This window comes from Homalodisca vitripennis, chromosome 3, assembly GCF_021130785.1.
Source record: "Homalodisca vitripennis isolate AUS2020 chromosome 3, UT_GWSS_2.1, whole genome shotgun sequence".
Classification (NCBI taxonomy): Eukaryota; Metazoa; Arthropoda; class Insecta; order Hemiptera; family Cicadellidae; genus Homalodisca; species Homalodisca vitripennis.
The window spans coordinates 84,540,945-84,558,159 of NC_060209.1; positions in this window are offsets into that span (position 1 = coordinate 84,540,945).

Here is a 17,215-nt window from a genome sequence, read left to right on the forward strand (position 1 = left end):
TTTGTTCAACTACTCGAAATAAAAAGTGAATTCCCAATGGGATCACGTTTGTTCTTTCACCTGGTGCATTGCATAATATATTTCTAGCTACTAAGAGTCAGAATTAGTTTACCTTTTCTCCATTATAATACAATAATATTAAAAGTTATGGTCAATACCTATTTTGCTGATTTTTGTGAACTATATTTTCTTAGATTAATGCAACGTAAGTAATTGAACGATATACAATATTTAAAAGTAAAAGCTTTAGGATTTTATCACGTCTAATTAATTCTGAGAGTCACGTTTCGTCTGTTGTAATGTATTCAGATGTTCAAAAAAATGGACATGTAGTTTTATTGCCGGGAGTTTCTAGTGCTTAACTGTTTTGTTTTTATTAAGGATCTGGCAGAACCTTCCTTCAATAATTAGTCTTAGAGACTTAAAATGTGATAATTAGGTTTTCTTTGCTCAAAGAAGACTGTTATTGATTTTGGAGTCAAAAGATCAAAAGGCAGAGTCCATCTGTCTGCCTCCTTGACCGTCTGTGTGATGAACTCTTGTTATAAAGACCTAGAAACTTGAAAATTAGTACATAAGTTGCTCTCTGTCCAAAGAAGAGCCCCATTGCGATTTAAAGGTCAGAGAACAGTCCGTCCATAAGTATGTCTATCTGTCTATCCTTATGTTAGATAGCAGTTAAGAGAAATGTCCTAATGATTTGAAGCTTGGAATATAGGTTCCTCTTGTACGAAGGAATATTATTGGTTTTTGTGTCAAAATTTAAACGACAGTCCATCCAAACTGTTCAATACTTCTTTGTATCGGTTAATTTTTATAGAGTTTACTTATTGTGTGTTATTTCTAACTTCAAAACGGTAATAAATAGACGCATATTTTAAGTGTTAAAATATTTGTTTTTTAAAGACATTTAAAATGAAAAAAAAAACGTAAAGTAAACATTCGTTTAAATTTTTAATTAATTTTTATTTTAAATACGGACAGTATTTGTATACCGCTGTTTGGTAAAAGCCAGCAGTTTATAACGGCCGAGTACCTGACACAAACACAGGACTCTCTCTGTAGATTTTACTGTTACAAAATATACTGGATCAGTAGAACGTTGGTTATATACATTCCTTCGTTGGTTCACGTTCAGTAGGTGACGTTGTGAGAAAACATTAGGTTCTTATTATCTGTGATTCATCAAATTGTAAAGCAGTATTCATTTCACGGTTGACTTGAATGCGGTCACTAATGGTGTGATTTAGTTAATTGCAATTAACTTTGATGCCTTGATGCTAGTGACATTTTTTAGCAACACATTAAATTTATAATACGTAGCAATTACCCGTTTTATCTGAATGTAAAGGAAATTTATGGACGTAATCAAATTACTCAAAACGTGATGAAAGAATGAAATTTAACATTATATGCTACATGTAAGGAACCTAAAATTATATGCACCATCATGAGGAGTCTTCCACGATACCACTTTTATTTTTCACTAGGAACTTTTTTCATGTACAAAAATTGCTTTTGGGGCTTCCCGATGATTGAAATAATACAACGTTGCTAGGATCCCCAGCGCCTTTCTGAGAATATTAAGTCGAGTTAATATTATTAAAATTTAATGTGCTACTATTCTTCAGGGTACGTGAGTATTGGTCTCCTTACACTATTTAAATGTCTACCAACTGCTAGTGCTTCACATTTCTTCGGTTGGTATGCCTATTCCGAAATTCGTTAAATCATGACAACATTGCAATTATCCGGAACAAATAATTCATTTTTATCATATTTAACTTGTAAACTTTATAGAATAGGATGTGTTTATTCTGACACGCCTGTTGTCTCAAAATCTATTGTTTCTCAATCACAAACATAAAAGGTCCAGATTGACTGTCTGTGGATGACTAAGTCACTGGAATATCCAAAACGGGGCTGCGTGTATTTGAGAGCGTATTGTTTTGACTTATCACCTGCAATTGAAAGTAACTTTGTTGCTTTCATTCACATTCCTCTCATTAAACACAATTTTGTGTTGACTTATTTATCCAAGGACAAATATACGTAGCTAAGACATATTTATTTTTTCTCCACAATAGAACTTTTGAAATCGTCTATACGTACAGATCCTATAGGTACAACGCTCCTTCTGCTAGTGCTCTTGTAATTTATATCATACAACTAAAAAAATATTAGTGAATTTAAAAGATGTTTCATGCTAAACGAGAGTATTACTTTTGCTAAAGCCGGAAGAAAGATAGATGTATTTCTGGGATGTCATGTAGAAATATAAAAATGAAGTGTATTTTTACATGTGAAGGTTAACTAGTAATACGTAGCATGACTCTAAAATAGTTGGCATATTGACATATTCCTTTTTATAATTCGAACCTGAATCCTTCCACGACAATAGATTTTATGTAAAAGTTTTTACAAATATATATATAAGTTATGTAATTAATGTATTTTTCTTAGTTAATACCAGCAAAGCAAACTAAAATAAGGTATAGGGTCTCTAAAGCAATTAGGATATTAAGGTGTATTGTGCAATTTAAATGCCAGTAGGCGTAAAAATATAACGTTTGGAAGGCAGAAATCGGGTAATATATTACTATACAAAGTCAGTGACATTTAACACTTTGAGAAACATCAATATGTTATTTATGTAAGCCCCAATGTTACTTAGGTTTGTTGATTGATTGATTGATTGATTGATTTTTTTTTATTTCCCAAAAATATGTACAATATTATAATACAATCTGTACAATTAATTTCTAGATTGTTACAATACCGAACAATTTTGAAATGTGAAGAAAGAATAAGAAATAATCATCATAGAATAAACAACATAAAATAAACATCATAAAAATAGCATCATGTATAAAAACATTGTCCTCGGGAAATGAGCCTGCATGGGCTATGATGCCTGTGCGCAGTCTCGAGTTGTTCACGCCTGAAGAAATAACGGACTGGATTAATAAAAAAAAAAAATGAATATAAATATAGTACAAAATAATACACCATTTCACACCACACACATACATACACACACACATACATATATACATATATATACATATGCATGCACATACACATGCGAATATGCAATGAATATATTAAAAGGAAAAAAACCGCGTAATTTTGCTTTGTATCTGTTTTAAAGCATTAAATATTATTAATTTTAAAACATATACATATTAGCAACAATGGTAATTAAGCAGGGTCACCGCAGATTATAATAGGTTATTGATAATGAATGATGATGGGATAGGAGTGGTGGCTGTTTACATGTCAAACTGTCCGTCTGTAGTTCGTAGACAGCACTGCCTCGGCCTCCTCAATAGACAATGATAATAACCACTGGTTAACCTTCCTTTTAAAAATAATTGTAGAAATTTCACTAAAAAAATAAAATTTGGAAACTGTTTACTCATATTTATAAAAAGCACGTGAGCAAGATAGTATGAGTTGGTGTTAGAATAAGATTTAGTTAATTGCAATGGTAGAATTCCTGTTGATCTAGAATAACGTGTGTTATGGGTGTGTTGAGTTCTTACAAATAAATCATCTAAATTTTTATACATGTGTATTAAAAGAGATTTTATAAAAAGTTGTCTTATTGTAAACATTTTAGTTTCTTGAAATAAAATGGATGTTGAAAACCTATGACATTTTTTAAAAGCTACTTTCAAAATTGTTTTCTGAACCGTAAAAAGAGGATCAAGATTTGATTTATAAGCTGCCCCCCAAGAAATTATCCCAAATGCAAAAAGAGATTGCACGTATGCATAATATACCATTTTCATTTCTTGAACAGCAAGAATATCCCTAAGGTTCTTAAAGGCAAAGATATACTTTCGGGTCTTTTGTTTGAGATATTCAATATGGTCTGACCATTTCAAACGGAAATCTAAAATAACGCCAAGATATTTATACGAGTTTATTTTTTCGATTGCTTCACAAATACAGGTACTGTTACTGTGATTTCCACAATTATGTATGATCAGATTTCCTAAGACATAATCCGACTGAGGATTCAAAGAAATTGGCATAAATTTTGTTTTAGTTATATTTAGGGAAAGGACATTCTGATCAAACCACTTTTTCAATAACATTAAATCACTTAATGCTTCTCGTCTCACATCCGCCCATGTATTTCCTTTCAGAAAAATAAGTGTGTCGTCGGCAAATAATGTTATTTTTCCGTTTAAATTTAGCTTGGCAATATTATTTATATATAATAAGAACAGAATTGGCCCAAGTGTACTCCCTTGAACTACACCGTAGTCTACATTAATTGCATCGCTACTAACATTACAAATTGAGACATATTGTTTTCTATTGGTAAAATAACTTTGAAACCAGGTAAGGGCATTGCCCCTAACACCTAATTGTTCTAATTTATTCATTAACTTATTTCTATCAACAGAGTCAAAGGCTTTTTTGAGGTCTAAAAAGATTAGCATTGATTTTTTGTTTTCAGAGATTGCACTATTTAATTCTTTATTTAAATCAAACAATGCATCCGAAATACTCCTGTCGTCCCTAAACCCATACTGACACTGAGAAAGTACATTATTTACCTGGAGAAAATGTACGAGCTGTTCCTTAACTACCTTCTCCAGTACCTTAGCAAAGACACTCAAGAGGGATATCGGACGGAAGTTGTTTTTGTCAGTAAAGCTGTTTGACTTGTGCAAAGGGTACACTTTAGCCAACTTAAAATTGTCAGGGAATATTCCCTGGGTTATACTTAAATTGATCAAGTATGAGTACTGTACTACTGTAGTACTTGTAGTACTGTAGTACAAGTTCGGTAAATTACTAAACATAGTGATGGACTCATTTTCTTCTTTACATCTTTAATCACACTAACCCTTTTTATCTGAGTATGACATCGGTCTTGTCCGGGACTGTATATTAAATCGCATCAGAGTAAACTAGTATGATTCTTGGTTATCGTGCCAAAGAGCCGTACACAAACCGGAACTCGAACTCGAGTCCCTGTGGAAATAGGCTGAGATACCAGCCACTTAGCTGCTAGGGATTACTATCTACACAAAAGTCTGTGTGACTGAGACTTTTCAGCGCAAGAGTGTTTGTCTTGCAAAATGGGAAGTAATTAGGCCCAACTAGGTCTCAGTCATATATACATCGGTTATCATTTTGGTATGCTTAGCTCTGTTACAACCAAAATGCGTTTTGCGACTACGTCTATGCAATCTTATTCTTTGAGCTAACGCTCTGAGACCTTTGCGATTATTTACTTGTTTCGACTTCGATTCGTCTCTTCAGCTAAGGATTTCGTGTGTAGAAGCAGCACATTTCCGCTGCAACAAACACACACACACGTTAGAACGGCAGGTGGGTGGTAATAAATAACATTAATTATTCCACATATCGAATTTTCCAATTTTCAGGCTCTATGTCTAAAGTTACACAGAGATCGGGTATTCTCTTGGGATCCGTAAATCCATGACGATCTGGCTGTATTGTGAGATTATGAAATACTTATAATCATGCGTATTTCGGAAGTCTTTTAATATATTTTAGTTCGATTTAGGGGAAGAACTCAAACTTTATCAAACTGAATTAACACTCTAAATTGTACAATTTTGTGTTTTGGTAAAAAAACAAAAACTATTTGATACCATTGTACTTGTAATTAATGCGTACTTCATTGTGAATTATTTAATATTAAACGTTTCATGTGTATATAGAACTAATCGACTCGTGATGTAGCAAATTAGTTATTACGTATTTTTGAATTGAACATTTTTATTCAAAAATAACATTAGAAATATTAATAATTATTCCCAAATAACTCAAATATCTTTTTTTTATTTTCAGTTCTATGATCTATCATAAGTGAAAAATACAAATACTAGTTACGGATTATATACAACTAGAAATATGGGAATTCCTTAGTTTACTCTGTTAGGTAACAAACAAAAGAGTAAATTTCGTCTTTAAAGTGGGCTGATAATAGTGGTGACAAAATACGACCTACCCCTAACTACAGCTTCGCGGTATAATTATGTTCCACTTCACAATCATCCTGATTATAGAGTAATTTATGATCCGTTATAAAAATTTTAAGCTGTCATCCTGTTTAGTAAATGGCCTCATTAATTGACAGTAATGAATTATTATTAGAAATGTGTGATGAAATCGATTCAGCTTTGAGTTTAACTTAAATACACTTTAAATGTTTAATACACCTAATATATAATCTACAATTTGTTTGAGATAAATGCAGTTATATATTACAGTTGTTGCTTTTATGTGCATTATTAACATTGTTCTTCAAATTCTGTTTCGTGAATTAATAACGGTGGGTAACAAAATCTGAAATACTGAGTTTCAAAATCTGGTATCTATATTTCTCTTTATGTGATAGGCTCTACAAAACAAGATCTAATATGCAGTTGTATGTTTATGAATTAAAAAGTATGGTGGTAAACACTCAAGATATAAGATATCTTTATAAATTTTTATGTCAATATTTAACATTTCTAAAGTATAATAATAAACTCAACGAATTGCAAATATACAACCTAAGTGAATATATGTTTAGCTAACGGCTAAACACCTAAACAACCATTGTTTATAGAAGATTAAAAAAAATCATGAGTAGGCTACCATTACCAAATGAGAATTTTGACATCCTTTTATGACCATCCTGTATAGAACTAAACTTTTCCATTATTTCTGCTCATGACTTCATGAAATTTAAAAAGAACTAAAGCATATGTCGTTTTTTAAAATTAAATTATTATTAATATAAATCCACAACTCCGACGCGGGGTGCTCAACTAGAGTACCAGCACTTAGCAGCAAAACTCTCTTTATATTTCGAGTTTGGATTATATTCATTTGGCTCACATTGTATTCTCGTATTCAATAGGGGTGGACCTGTTTAGAAATCATTAGGCTTTAAAGCTTTTTGTGCTTCCCAAAATCAGTTTCCTTTTTTGGTTCGTATTTTTATTTGGTTTGTGAAATTGACTTAAATAAAATATTTTACCAGTTGGAATTAAAAGAACGCAATGTATTGCATAATTTATTTTGTTTAATTCCCTTTTCGGATGGATCAGGCTGTAAAGCTTGAGAAGATTATGGGATTCTTTGAGACTGTGAAAACAGTTTTTTTCTTATTCTGGAGACATAGCAACAAAAAGAACACGATCTCAAGATTCTAGTGAGTGACCTGAAAGGATACATAATTGCAAGATCCTAGTGAATAAATGGAAGTTCAAGAGGGTCTAGAAAATATCTATAATTGATAGTCTTAATGGAGTAAACAATAAGTTTTCAATAACTGAAAAAGATCAAGCAAGATATAACATATTAGTTACGTGTTAAAACGAGGAACTGTAATGTTATCAAATTTCCTTCAACATTACTCACTGAAGAAGTTAGGAGTACGCCACAGCACATGTCAGGTAGGAGTCTACGCTGGTGGTGCTTTCATTTTCCAGTCTATTGCTCACATCATTTGGGTACATGTGTTACGCATGTGTTTCACATGTTGAAATGTTATATGACTGTATTCAATTTGATTACAAAATCTTTTTATTTTAAAATGTCCTCGTTGCCATTATAATTACTTGTAAGACCAATGTAAAATCGTTCGCTAATGCTCAGTTAAATCTCATAAAATGACATTCACCATCATTGATGTTGCTTGTATAGAAATGAAAATTACTACATCATTTCAAATCTTAAGCTCAGTTCAATCGATATATCTTGCGGACAGACCTCAAGTGACAGGCTTCACTAACTCTCAGGTAAAATATTTATGCCTTAGTAATACATTCTTATACTAGTGCGACATTAATGAATTTAGTAAGAATTTCCAGATAAGCAAATAAGTTAATACAAATACATTTAGTAGATGGGACACCAAAACCATATAATGACACTAGTCGCGGTAGATTGTGAACTTGATATGAAATTTAACCATGATGTTGTAAGAGGCGTTTTTACACCGATATTGCTTCCTGTGCAAGAATGTAATTTAATACCTTGTTCGTTAGTTAGGGATGAAAATGTCTATCCTTGTTTCCTATCATATAAAACAGACTTTTTCCCTAATAGTGTATTGTAGACTTAAATATTTCAACTGCTTATTAAAGAAAATAGTTTGGTTTTGTAGAAATTATGGCGATGTAGTACATAGATAAGAAAAGTAAAATAAATTACAATTGTCAATAATATTCAAACCATGAGAATATAAAATTTTCACGATCTAAGTGTACTATTTCGTAAACTGGAGTGAAGAAATGTAACATATGTTAAATTTTGAAATTTATTTTAATGTGTAACAGATTAGTCGTGGCTTATCGACTCGCATCATGTCGAGAAAAGAGGCATTACGTTACATTTCACTATAGGACTTACAACTGTAAAACACTTGAACTTCTAAAGTAAACCCCTAACCTAGTTGTATTAACAGTCAATATTACTATCCAAGCATATTGTAACAACTTCCATACAGATACTATTTGAAATTCTTATTCCTGTTTATACGAAATCTCTTGGGGGAATTTCACCTGAAGAATAATAGAGAAATAAATCTGGGCTCAAGAGAGGTACAGTAATCCCTCGCCGCTTCCTCCATTATGGGTGCGGTCTGAGTATTTACAAACCTTTCTAAAATATTAACCCTAAGTTGTTACTATTTTACGATACTAGATAGGTGCAGTATCCCTTGCCACCTCCTCCATTATAGGAACGCTCCAATCTGAGCGTTCAGAAACCTTTCTAAAATATTAACCCTAAGTTGTGATTATTGTACAATACAAGAGAGGTGGAGCAATCCCTCACCGCTTTCTCAATTACGGGTACGGTCTCAGTGCGGTATGGGTACTCAGTCTGTTTACAAATTTATTTATTATATTTTCTTGATTATGGTTCCCACATAAGACCAAAGTAAAATTATTCATTATGGTTCAGCCTAAATCCATCTTTGTAACAACTATTGTCAATTTTATTGGGAAATAATGCATTAACAATTTTTTAACCATAAAGGTACTGTATGAAAATGTTTTGAGGTAATTGGGAAGCTCGTTGTAAATTTTGGGGCTGAAGTAGGAATAAATCTTCCTCTCCGATTCTAAGCTTACCTTAGGATAGTGAAGCCTCTCACCATGGTAAGATATGCGCCAAGACACCTCGTCACGGGAAGGTAGTCGGGCTCGCGGGCCTACGGATGTTAACATCTCCGGTAAGGAAATACATGGTTGACTCTTCTCAAGGAAAATATAAAGCGAATGGCTGAGTTTTGAAACCTCTGCTGCGATCTGTGTCCTCCCTATATAAGGAAGCAGGAATAAAGTACTGAAAGTTTCAGTGACTGCACTAAATAAAGTTTAGCGGTCTCTGGAAGCAAACTTTTAAACCTATACAGACTTCTCAGTCTCCCCAAGCACGCTGGGAGGCATGTGTGGGGCTGGTCAGTGAAGGTCCACGGTCGATCACGACGTCGAGAGTCTCAGCCTTGTTACAGGCAGCCAGACTCTTGCATTCAAGTACACACTCACGTCACTCTTTTAACGGTCTGCACTAGGTCGTATGGCGCAGTGTTCAAAATTGTGCACTTGCCTGAGTTGAGTTTTAGAGTATTAATTTCTGAACACTTTGCTATGTTCTTCAGGTAATCATTAATGAGATCAAAAGCTTCTGTCATTTTGCTTGGCTCATATTACAAGTGTAACTGTGAATCATCTGCATACCATTGAGGTGTACAGTTTAGCACAGAGCTAGGGAAGTCTGCTGTGTACAGCGTATACAGGACCGGCCCAGACAACTGCCTTGAGGAATGCCACGCAGTTTTGCAACGGTCGTGGATGCTTCAACTCCCAAGTGTGGTTATCTGAAGCCTGTCTCCAAGTACATTTTATCCTATCTATGAAGTAACATCACCAAAACATCCATAATAATGCTTGTTGGCAATCACCATACTGTGATCTATAGAATCAAAAGCTTTAGAGTAGTCAAGCACTATAAGAGCTATATTTTCCCTTGTCCCTTTTAGCATCAACAATATCACCATAAAAATCACTAATCAAAGTTTTAAGTCTACAGGTCACTCCGTTTTCGAGACAGACAGACAGAAATAAAATTTTTGTAGCCTCTAAAGTGATAGACTTCGCTAAAATTCAGCTTAAAACAATTATTTCAATACTCAATGAAATTTTGCACACTGATTCACCATTCTTGAATAGTTATAGAACTGTTGAATAGATGTACTTGGTATTTAAAATACAAACAATTTTAAAGACTTTACATGGTATCTACAATTAGAAAAGTAATACTCAGCAATGAATAGTCTCTTTTTTTCTAGGTTTAACCTCTCTTCTACCAAACTGCTCTGTTTATGTTGCTAACAATGAGGAACAATTTTGATCACTGATTACTCATAATGAACAATTGCCATTGTCAAAAAATATATTAACAAGCTGTCTAAGACCGTAATGGCTCTTCTTAGACATTCCGAGTACATCAGATTTTGTAGTGCTCGACCAGAAGGTAATAAATGTTTAACCAGCGCGAGAATACCACCGAAAAGCAGTTCTGAGTCCTGAAAGAAGTCGCGTTGCTTCAGATTTCGGACGTAATGTCTGAGTAGATCGGCCACAATACAACGCCGTAAGCGTCAGCAAATAGCTTAAAAACACAGAAGTCGGAAAAATGAATAAGTAGAATCGTAACGCTTTGTCAAAGCTTTATGTACTGTAAACAGATATTTACTTACTACTATGGTAAAGATTTATTCCATTAACTCAAGTACAACGTACAATAAGAAATTTTATGGTACAAGTTAGTTTTTTCTAAAATTCCTAAATACTCTAAAGATGGAACAGATATTAAACGAAACGTATGTAACATAATACTCTGTTTTTTTCCAACAGCCAGGCAATATATGACGGCTCCGAAGTTATATGTTTTCTTTTCTAGTTCATGTGTGATAAAATGTTATTTAATCAAACATTTATGACTATCAATTTCAATCTTTTAAAAAAAGTTCGTTTTTAGAGCAATCGTTAAATATATACTTCAAGAAAGCTGTAAAAAATATTAGCTTTTAAACCACTTTTTGTTTTGTAAAATAATAGAAAATTGATATTTCCAGTAAGAAGAGCTCCTCCTACTTCACTTTGAAAGAATTTAAGAAAAACAGAGCAAAATCTGAATGAAGGGCATGGATTCCTCTAAAACTTACGCACTGAAAAAGTCTTAAATATTATGAGTTTTTAATAAATTACTTCTTATATGTAATAAAAGTTAATTTTATAAAAGTTTAGGAATTTTATTGAAATTGAAATGTTCATTATTTAGTCCGTAAAAACTCAACCTTAAAATAAGGTGCATAATGAATGTTTCGTCTAAATAAATACACATTACCAAATATTCGAATAGAATGATCTTCAGTGGTTTTAAATTAAAGTAGCATATCCTAACCGAAATTATATAACTAAAATCCATTATTGAATTGAATTCAAATAAATTGACTGCAGATGTTTCAATACTCTAAACTGCTTTACTGTATAAATATTCTAACTCTGTTGGGCCACCTAGCCCTCGCCTGAATATTTTATAACTCAGCCAACACAAGTCGAGTCCTCACTAATGTAACGGTTTACTGCTGATTTGTACGATGTCGAGCACTTTCGTTCATTTTTAATTGACAAATGTTACTTTTTAGGCAGCTTAGGTTCCTGCATAGGCTCTTTCTTTGTAAATCAATGTATTACATATCGATTATACTTGGTTATTACACCTATATCCCAGTTTTTAAATTAAATTTCCATTTAATTTTTCTCACAATGAAGGAAATAAATACCACACGTTTTCTGATGTAGAATTAGGAAGAGAATGGTGACAAAATAAACTTTGCTGAAATACTCGCCCAAAAAATAATTATGTTGGGATATAGTTTCTCTTATTCTTCACCATATTTAGTATCCCAACGAAAATATATAGTGTCAAATCGGAAAGTCAGATGAAATTGGAATAGTTTTTATTAATATAACGAATCTGTGGAGTTTTTCCTATAGCTAATTATTTGTATTAAAAAAATTTCATGCAAGGAGCATTTATGACAAAACATATAACACTAATTCACGCTATTTGAAATGTTGTTTGTAGCTTATTATCATTTGCTAAGTGTTATGCACACTAGTATTTTCATATAATCTAAGTAATACAATTAGGGTTACTCATTCCTTATTACTTTTTGAACTATTTAAATAAAATCAGTGATTGAAAATTATTCAATTTTTGCGGTGTTATCAATTCATTATTTTTGAACCTCCCCTTATAAAGCATGACTGAAATAACCTATTTTAAATATGACCTTGTATTATATCTTTTCTGTATAACGTTATGTTAATGATATACCTTATAATTTATTAGGAAATATAATCATTTCACTACTGTGACGCTTAGTTTTCGATTTATTTCACAAAGTATAAAGATGAGAGCTATGTACAAGAAGCAAGAGCGTCAGACATCAGTGGGTGGAAACCATAGCATTAAATCTAACTGCCTCAATCTCTGTAAATGTTTACGGGTTGCTTTTATTACATTTTTCATACATAACAACCATGATTTTTGTTTCCTGAAATGTTCCATCTACGGCTTTCTCTGTTATATATCTTTATTCAAGATTATCTTTAGCTGAGACACATACAAACAGATTCATTAATGTAATGTTAAATCGGCTAAAAAGTATTACATTTTTCCGGGGCTGGCATGACGATTAATTTGATGCTTGAGACCTTTGAGAATAAAGATCTTAAACATATGATATAAGCATTTTATGGAAGATGAAGAAGTTGTTAAAATACAGATAACAAATATAAACCCGTTTTTGTCAGCATTTATTAAACGATCTTAATTTAGTAAGGCGTTACCTAGAATCGGGTGTAATTAAAAAAATATTGTCAAATTCAGTCCTAAATTTGTTTTGGCGGTTCGAAGATAATATTACTACTGTTATAAAAGTAAATGTCTTTGAAATAAATCTATCCTAGTTTTATTAAAAGATTGTTCCAAAATATAATGTAAATATAAACGTTTTAAATGTCTCCATTCTATTAACGTTTTTAATTAATTTAAAGTACTATGTTGTATATGTTATAACAAAACAATGGCTATCTTCATAAGACCAGGATAAAAATTATCTTCAGAGTACACTATTTCGGTTAACTTCAGTTAAAATTAGTGATATTTTTTATTATGTGAGAAACCAACTATTGAGTACTAATCTATAGATAACAATCTATTAGATTAGTGAGATTTGTTGTCGCCTATATGTAACATTACAGTCTAACTAACGTTTCCGTTGTTAGTAAGGGTCAAGATTCAATGTACCTGCAAACCTTATCAATCATATTAAAATAGTTTTTAATTGCACAGGATTAGTTTTTTAGGGTTAATTTTTATAATTTTCGCGTGACTGCGTTTGGTTATAAATTACTGGAATTATAGCAAATAAGCCAAACAAACTATTAGGTATAATTAGAATAAATAACAAACTTTATACGACAAAACTTTGGCACTTTATAAATTGGAGGAGGTAAGGGATGAACAAATTTGGCAATAAAGAAGATGAAGACGTGTTGTACATATCCAACGAAAGGAAAGGTATTCCACAAAGTAACGTTGACAGTGACAAAGCACCGTGGTAATAGTTACACAAAACTTGTTACGCGGGTTAACAGTGACCTGCGGTTTTACTATTCTGTTTCAACTTTACAAGAAAGAGCTACATTACACAGGCTGTATCTTTGTACAAATCCTGCAGTTTTCATTTAATATTCATATTTATTGAGATTTTTAATAATTAGTAAGATTGTAGCTAACTTTATATGATTGTAAAGAATTTAAATATATATTAAATTAATTCGAGAATTAAGTCAATTTTGCAATTGTTACATGTTTAATACGCCAAAAAAACTTGAACAACCTTCCTAAAGTAAAAATTAAATATCAAAGACCACGAAGAAACATTATAAATTACAAAATATATACATTATATCACTATTAATAATCTTGTAAAAACTTTTATTTATTCCTGGATGCTAAAAATCCTAAAATACTGCGATCTGCCGGGTCTTTCCTTATTCCCTTGTATCTGTATATATCGAGTTTATTGGTGATTTATATCTTATGTATGATATTATATATATATATATATATATATATATGTGTGTGTGTGTGTGTGTGTATGTGTGTGTGTGTGTGTGTGTGTGACATTTTTATACAGCAAAAATTAAAAAATTGTAGATAGGAAAGTCAAGGGTAGAAGTGAGTGAGTGACAAGGTTTAATTCCGGCGCACCCTTGTGTTGCTCACTAGTACTTTTATTATCTAAGTATCGTTATGGAACCTAACTTATGATCAAAAATGTTAATGTATCGTGTGACAACATATCTCGAGAAAGATTTCATCTAAATTTATTTCTGCGTATACAAGAATTAGTTGTATGATATTGCATTTCTATCCATGGGATGTGGCTGACCGTTATTGAGGTCTATACATCAGTAGACTGTCACAGTTTCTCGGGAGGTAATTCGATTTTGACAGTGTAATTGGTTGCCAACGAAAAGCACTCAGAATTATTTTTAACGTCAATAACAGGAGAGATAGAATTAGTTACCTTTTTAAAGAAAACAAAATTCTAACTTTTGATCAAATTTATAAACAAAGCTGCTTAATGTACATTCACAAACATTTTAATGAATTTCCCCTTAAAGTTTCTGGCAGGGAAACTAGAGCATCACAATTTATACAGATCCATATTCCAAATTTTATTAATTGCCGTGCTAACAACATGTAGGTTGTGATTCCTGACTTAGGCGTGCCAAAACGCTTTAGTAAGATTTGTTTATTTTAACCTAGTTTGTATTATGTATTAGGTTAGTTCTTTACCTGAAGAAGAGATCAGATTGCAGATCTCGAAACGTAGTGTTACTGTTTTCTTGTTTCACTGAACGATGGCAAATGTCCGGAAAAATCCTGTTTCCTTCATTGTCATATAGTTGTAATGTCCATATTTAATAGTATTGTAAGTAAATCTAAACTAATCATTCTGAAAATTAATTGATACTGCCTAGCTTTAAGTATATTATTATTATTATAATTATTAAGTTATGCCAACTTACTTCCGCACGCACCTAAGAGGTGCATGGGAGTGTTAAAAATACTACATGTAATAGTTGTCTGAATCCACTGCATGAATTTATAAGTTTTGCATGTATTCAACGATTTCCTGAATAAAGATGTTTGAACTTGAACTTGAACTAGATTTTTAATTTTGCACATAAATTTATTTCTGCATATACAAGAATTAGTTGTATGATATTGCATTTCTATCCATGGGATGTGGCTGACCGTTATTGAGGTCTATACATCAGTAGACTGTCACAGTTTCTCGGGAGGTAATTCGATTTTGACAGGGATGAAAAATGAATGATAAACTATTTAGTATTCACTATTTAAAATACGACTTTTTATTGTGTTTCATCGAACCTTATTGTGTTTTGATTGGTTTGTATCATATAAATATTAAACGAAAATGTGATTTTATAGTAAGTTAATAAACTGATTTATCATTTTCTGAATTTATTAGAGTCTAATTTAGTTATACTTACAACTAGGCTAATTAATCAATAAATGGTATTTGTTCTATAAAAAACGTTAAAATGGAATACGTATTATATATATATATATATATATATATATATATATATATATATATATATAAATGTAACTCTTGATGGAGAGCAGAGTACTCCACAATCATCTGTACACCTGAAGTGAATGTTTTTCTAGGATGTGACGTTTGTGTCTGTTCACTGTAATGTAAATGCTTTGACCCCAGCAAGAGTGGTTCTTGCTACTGGAAACACGGGACTAACGTTTGTGTCTGCTTTGTATTTCCTATAAACCCACCCTTTCTTGCCCGTTAGAATAAAGTTATTACTCAAATAATTTTCGTTACAGTTTTTAGCTGGTCTACTACAGTAACTTTTCTCTTGTAAAAGCCATTTGAAACTCTATACTTTAGAGCATAGTGGGTCTGTGACTATGTTCCTCAATCAGGTAAAAACTTAAAAACTACTGGACCGATTGTACTAAAACTGTACATGTACATTCTTAGGGTCCCTGTTTAATATGTAGGCCTATTCCTATTTAGAAACTTCCTCCTACGTCACAATGGTCTTGGAAACTCCATTTGCGGTTTAATCAGCAATTATTAAATATGTGTTTTAATCAGCTGTTAAATTCTAGAATAATACATATAATAATGTTTGCACATTATAACAGGTTAGCTACACTTTACAAAGTGCATATTATGTGCAGAAGCTCCTTTTTGCCTGGTTTCTTTTTATTAGGGTTTAAATAACTACAGTAAAATGCCATAATTTATCACATCAGAAATCTGGTAACTGAAAAGCTAAGGAGTTCGACTTTAGATACACTTTAGACGTAAGATTTTTCCACACTGTCTTAGTGTATTTCATTTCTTACTAAAACTATTACAACTTTTTAATAAAACATGAAATCTTGGTACGTTTTAAAAACAGTTAAACTGTGAGACTTCACGGCCCATATTTATACTAATCTATAACGGACCAAGAAATTGAAATACTCTTCAATGTGTATCACTTTTATCTGGATTGTATGGAATGTCACCACAAAATAATACCCCAATGGTGTCCTTGTTTTTTCAAAATGAAATTGCGTTCGACACAGCAAACTACTGATAGTTGTAAATATATAATGTAATGAGTTATTAGTGTTTAATTTTTTTCACTTTTACTTTTACTTAAATATTATTGATAAAGTAAATGTACATTTCTTAAACTAATGTAACAAAACCACACTCTTAGGCTTTCCATACAATAAAACACATGAATAAAACCATTAATAACATTTACCACATGTGGAAGCAATATAGTCATGGCAAAAGCATAATCATAATAAGTCGTGGATGATTGTTAACTGGAAATGATATTAGGCCGTGAAGTTGTTGGTCGCGTTTTGACACCAATAATACCACCCCTCTGCATGAATGAAATTTACTACCTTGTTTGCGACCCAGTAGTGTAGGTTTCTATTCTATCTTTACATTATTCTGTACAAGGAAACAAAATTAAAATTTCTACTGTTATATCTACATTAATGATGAGGTATTTGTTAATGTTAAATGCTG